Here is a 6,299-nt window from a genome sequence, read left to right as displayed (position 1 = left end):
CTTAATGATCCAGGAGTTGATAGCTTCAGGCGTGGCTAAATCCAGGGGGCTCAAACCGTATCCACTCTGTTCTTTTTTTTTTTTTTTTCTGCTTTCTCCTATGTTGGTTTCATTCTTGGCTTGGCCCCTCTCTGTAGTAAACTCTGATTACTTCATGGTTCCCTTTTCTCCATGTTAAGTCCAAGAAAAGATAAAAACATCTGTTGGCCAATAATTTATTTTTTTCTTTCTTTCTTTCTTTTTTTTCTTTCTCTTGCTCAGGCTGGAGTGCAGTGGCATGATCACGGCTTACTGCAACCTAGACCTCCTGAGCTCCAACAATCCTCAGCCAACCAAGTAGCTGGAACTACAGGTGCACGCCACCATGCCCAGCAAATTTTTTGTGGTTGTTTGTTTGTTTGTTTGTTTTTGAGGCAGAGTCTCGCTCTGTCGCCCAGGCTGGAGTGCAGTGGCATGATCTCGGTTCAATGCAATCTCCGCCTCCCAGGTTCAAGCGATTCTCCTGTCTCAGCCTTCCAAGTAGCCGGGATTACAGGCGCCCACCACTAGGCCCAGCTAATTTTTCTATTTTTAGTAGAGACGGGGTTTCGCCATGTTGGCCAGGCTGGTCTCAAACTCCTGACCTCAGGAGATCCGCCCACCTCAGCCTCCCAAAGTGCTGGGATTACAGGAGTGAGCCACTGCACCTGGCCAATTTTTGTGTTTTTTGTTTTTTGGTTTTTTTTTTTTTTGCAGAGAAAAGGTTTTGTTATGTTGCCTAGGCTGGTCTCGAACTCAAGTGATCTGCCCGCCTTTGCCTCCCAAAGTGCTGGGATCCCAGGTGTGAGCTGCTGCGTCCAGCCTCTTGCCCAATAATTTCAGTGAAAGTCCTGGGCTCAAGTCTCACTTGACCACTTAGATCATTTATGAACCAATCAGTTTGCCAAGCTGGGAATCAATGTTCATCCTTGAAGTCAGAGTGCACAGTCAGCACCCTAAAAACCACGAGCTGAAAGTGGGTGTGGTAGTTAGCCAAAGGAAAATTAGGGAGATTTTACACAAAGAAGGGAAATAAATGTGTGAATACAAAAATCTACGGATGCCCACAACATGTGGCCTGGTACACATGTAAGTACTCAATCTATGTTAGCTATTAAAGGGAGCACCTGACCAGAGGGCAAGGAATATTTGGGGATCACTGAAGCTTCAGAATCACACTTTTCAGCTGGTGGTTCTGTACCTTGGCAGGACATCAGAAGTTCTTGCAGAGCTTCTAAACTCTTCCATCTGTGGCCCACGTTCAGTTCTGATTCAGTTGATCTGGGGTGGGGTCTGCACAGCACTGGGTGTTAAATCCACCCAAGAGAATTTAATGAACTGCCAGGGCTAAAAACGACTGCTCTAAGCTAATGCATTTGCTTGGCTGGTGCCCACAGACCTCTTAGCCATAGCACCAAATCCTGTAAGACCCAAGGAATTATTAGGAAGTACTAATTATATGTGAAGTCTTAATGCAGAATTTGCAAATCTCCCGAAATTATTTCTTCCAATGTCCTCAATGCTAAAACGGGACTTTGGTGATAGCTTTTTTTTTTTTTTTTAAATGAGACCGAGTCTCGCTCTGTTGCCTGGTCTGGAGTGCAGTGGCCCAATCTCGGCTCACTGCAACCTCCACCTCCCAGGTTCAAGCTATTCTCCAGCCTCAGCTTCCCGAATAGCTGGGATTACAGGCGTGCACCACCGCATCTGGCAATTTTGTATTTTTAGTAGAGACAGGGTTTCACCATATTGGCCAGGCTGATCTCAAACTCCTGACCTCAGGTGATCCGCCCACTTCGGCCTCCCAAAGTGCTGGGATTACAGGCGTAAGCCACCGTGCCCGGCCAGTGATAGCTTTAAAAATGCAACATAGAACTGAGCTCTGTGTGTGTGTGTGTGGGTGTGTGTGTGTGTGTGTGGGTGTGTGGGTGTGTGTTGTAACATGTGCATCTGTGCTTGTGTGCGTGCCTACATGTGCTTTGCATTGGTGGTTAATTTAGCAACACAGATGACTCAAGAACTTAACTAATGTTGAGTCATGGCATCTTGTGTTTTCAACTTTCTTCCTCCCCTCCCCCACCTTGTCTCATCCACAAACATTGGATTCAACGTTGGAGGTATTTAATGCCACCAGTGACGAACAGATAGACACCACCTGCCTCCAGATGTGATATCCTGAGGAGGATACAACATCCTCTTTGCCCCACAGTCCAGCAAAGAATGCATAGCCTACACCGAATCAAGACACATCAGACAAACAGAAAATGGGGAACATTCTATCAAACAGGAGGAAGCTGTATTCTTTGAAAATGCTAATATCATAACAGACAAAAAAAGCTGTGAGAATGTTCCAGTTAACAGGACTGCATAAACAATCATGCAGATGGATATTAAGATATCAATAGATAAATAAAGGGAGTATAGGTATTTTTATACTACTTCTATATTTGTAACTTTGAACTTTTTTTTTTTTTTTTGAGACAGAGTCTCACTCTGTCACCCAGGCTGGAGTGCAGTGGTGTGACCTCAGCTCACTGCAATCTCCACCTCCTGGGTTCAAGCGATTCTCATGCTTCAGCCTCCCAGGTAGCTGGGATTATAGGCATGCGCCACCATGCCCAGCTAATTTTTGAATTTTTTTAAGTAGAGACAGAGTTTCTCCATGTTGGCCAGGTCTCAAACTCCTGACCTCAAGTGACTCACCCATCTCAGCCTCCTAAAGTGCTGGGATTACAGGCGTGAGCCACCGTGCCCAGCCTGAATTTATTTTCAAATAAAAGGTGTTTCAAAAGCTGTGGACAGAGAAATACTGTAAACAATAACCAGAATGTTCACTTATTGAAATGTGGAAATACTTTTCATGACTCATCAAGATTAAGAATTGTAAACACACATGCACCCCATATATCAAAACTCGTTCTTCATTCTAATGCAATTCCTATTTGCATACACGGCCGTTCAACAGCCGAAATGTGAAGTACATCTATCCCTGAGCACCTTCATAAATTCCCCCAGATTAGGGGGTTCTCAGGAAGTTGCCAGATGGCACAGCCACACCCCCAGTGGTTTCTCAGGACTCTAGAAATTTCTGAAATACAGGCCAAGCACTCACTCTTGCCAGTAAGTTACATCGAAGCAGCTATATGGTAGAATTGATTACGTAACACAAAACCCATGGTATCCATTGCTCCTTAGAGTAGAATTTAAATCTTTACCTGGGCTCACAAGGTCCTGCCTCAAGTCCAGTCTCAGTTCATCCTTTGGACTTCTTCTGGAAGATTCCTCCATATCAGCCTGCCTTCTGTTCTTGACATTTCCCTTTTTTACCTCGGGGCTTGTGCACCTGCCGTTCCCTCTCCTGGAAAGCTCTTCCCCAGGGCTTCATGTAACTGCCTTTGAATCACGTAAGTCTCATCTGTTATCCAGCACTATTTATTTTGTTCATAGAAATGACCACGAAGTGGAACTTTTTAAAACTTGGATTATTTCCTCCATAGGAAAATGGTAGTCTTTTCAACAAGTGACACTTGAACAATTGGATATCGGTATGCAAAAATAATGAACGACCACCATTACCTATGACCATCGTTTTCTGTATCTAGTAGATTCTTCAGTGGCTCTTCTGCCCACTGAGTCCTCCAGCCCCCCTATGGCACATCCTTTATTAATGTCTTTCTAAAAAAATAGCCAATCAGTTGGGAAGCACTGATGGCCAGAGAGGCTTTCCCTGACCACTCTCTAGCTCCTTCCCTTGCTCATTGCTCTTCATTGCGTTTGCTCCCTCTAACATTGTAGAGTTCATATTTTTGCTTGTTATCAATATACCTATAAACTCCACCCCCTTATCCTCTCACCTCTCTATCTTCATCCCCCTACCTCATTCCCTGTAGGCAGGAACGATCTGCGTAGGGTGATTTTTCCCACCACTGTATCCCTAGTACCTAGACCGTCCACATGGAACAGATGTGATCACCAAGTTTTAGAAGAAACTTGCAAGCCCATCGTCCAACACTTAACATCTTTATAGATGGGGAAATCCAAAGACGGTAAGTGATTTCCCCCACGCTCTCATGGCTAGCTGGGGCAAAGCCACAGAGCAAGCATTGCATTCCCTTGGGTCCCCATCAAGTTAGTGTTAGTTCCATTACGCCACACTGCCCTTCTCTTCCAGGCCTATGGAGGCAGGAAGCACAAGACACAACCTAATCATGTTTTTAAATCTTAATTTTTTGGCCGGGCATGGTGGCTCATGCCTGTAATCCCAGCACTTTGGGAGGTCAAGGCAGGTGGATCACAAGGTCAGGAGTTTGAGACCAGCCTGACCAACATGGTGAAACCCCGTCTCTATTAAAAATACAAAAATTAGCCAGGCACAGCAGCGTGTGCCTGTAGTCCCAGCTACTCAGGAGGCTGAGGCAGGAGAATCGCTTGAACCCGGAGGCACAGGTTGCAGTGAGCCGAGATCATGCCACTGCACTCCAGCCTGGGTGACAGAGTGAGATTTCATCTCAAAAAAAAAAAAAAATCTTAATTTTGTATTAACTTAATGCCTTCTAGTAGGGTTGGCTGTGAGGAGCCAGGGGACATTTGGCCTTGGCCTCATATTGACTTTCCAATGTCATCTCAAAAAAAAAAATCTTAATTTTGTATTAACTTAATGCCTTCTAGTAGGGTTGGCTGTGAGGAGCCAGGGGACATTTGGCCTTGGCCTCATATTGACTTTCCAATGTCATCTCCAAAAAGATTGCATGAATTCACAGGGATGCATTCGTAATAGGGCAATTTTATACTTACGTACCCATCCACAGATCATGTTACCTCAAGTTCATTCTAAGACAATATGGTTAATAACTTCTACAGCCTTGTATACAGCACAATGCCATTGCAATGAACAGTAATTTGTGTGTGTGTGTATTCAAACTTTTATTTTGTTCAACATAACACTGAAAAATATTCCAAGGAGACCGGTGGTGACTTATGCCTATAATCCTAGCACTTTGGGAGGCCAAACCTGGAGTACTGCTTGAGACCAGGAGTTCAAGACCGGTCTGGGCAACATAATGAGACCCTGTCTCTACAAAAAATTTAAAAAACAAAAATTAGCCAGGCATGGTGGCACATGCCTGTAGTTCCCAGCTACTCAAGAGGCTGAGGTGGGAAGGTCATTTGAGCCCAGGAGGTCAAGGCTGTAGTGAGCCATGATGGAACCACTGCACTCCAGCTTGGGTGATAGAATGAGACCCTGTCTCTGAAAAACAAAAAAAAAAAAAAAAAGAAAAGAAAATATTTCATAAATTTGGGTAACCCTTATTTTGGCATCTCTTCATCTTTATGTCTTGAAATGCCAGATGCCTCATTGAGTGGACACGCCTGTGTCTCTCCCGGCTTCTGTGTGGTCCTGGGCCCTGTACCTGTTTAGTGTCCATATTCTTGGAGATACATCCCTATCGCACTTGCTTCCTGAGGGCACACAGATCTCTGGAAAGCTGAAAGAGGAAGACAGTCCTCTTAGGTACTAGTGCTAACAAGGAGCGATGGTTATGCAACCAGCTTACAAAATCTTCTTTTTGCATCTCTAGACAACTCAGCCCTGTCCCTCGTTGCATGGTGTTTGGTGGATGACTTGGCATGAAGCATCATATTTACAAGAAAAACAAGTCAAAGGCTGATGCCTCTGATGGGGAAATCACCACTCACTCAGTGGGCAGCCACAGGAAATGGGTACCTGTCTATACTGGGGCCACAGGATTATGGGGCAATATCCCACGTGCCAGAGCATAACATAGAGGCTCATTAAGGACAGATATTTGGGAGTGTATATTTATCAAAAATTCAGATGGGTGAATGGCCATCACAAATGGGAGAGAGAACTGTTAGCCAACGGGTGACTCAGGGGCTGAGTGTGCACCCCTGTTATGAAAACTGATTGTTAAAAAAAAAAAAAAAAAGTTGTTTGCACTCATCACAGATATCAACATTTGAAGGCACTGGCTGATTCCAACTTATGGCATAAATGACTATTCAGTCGCAATTGGAATAGCTTAGACAAATTATCTGTGATTAAAGCAGGCCAATTCCTCAAAATAAAAGTCCAACCTGGAGCACAAATGAGCCTAAGCGCTTGGTCCTTGGAATAGTGACTTTTCTCTCTTGCAAAGCTTGGTCTCTAACCAAATAAGTATTTACCTATACATTTAGAGTTCAGATCAATAGGAGGAAGATGAAATAGCCAAGACTGCTTTTGTTGCACATGACAATGACATAACTCATCTTGTTTAAGA

Source organism: Gorilla gorilla, chromosome 21 (genome assembly GCF_029281585.2).
Source record: "Gorilla gorilla gorilla isolate KB3781 chromosome 21, NHGRI_mGorGor1-v2.1_pri, whole genome shotgun sequence".
NCBI classification, from domain to species: domain Eukaryota; kingdom Metazoa; phylum Chordata; class Mammalia; order Primates; family Hominidae; genus Gorilla; species Gorilla gorilla.
The sequence above is the reverse complement of the archived record's forward strand: the minus strand, read 5'-3'. Positions refer to the sequence as shown.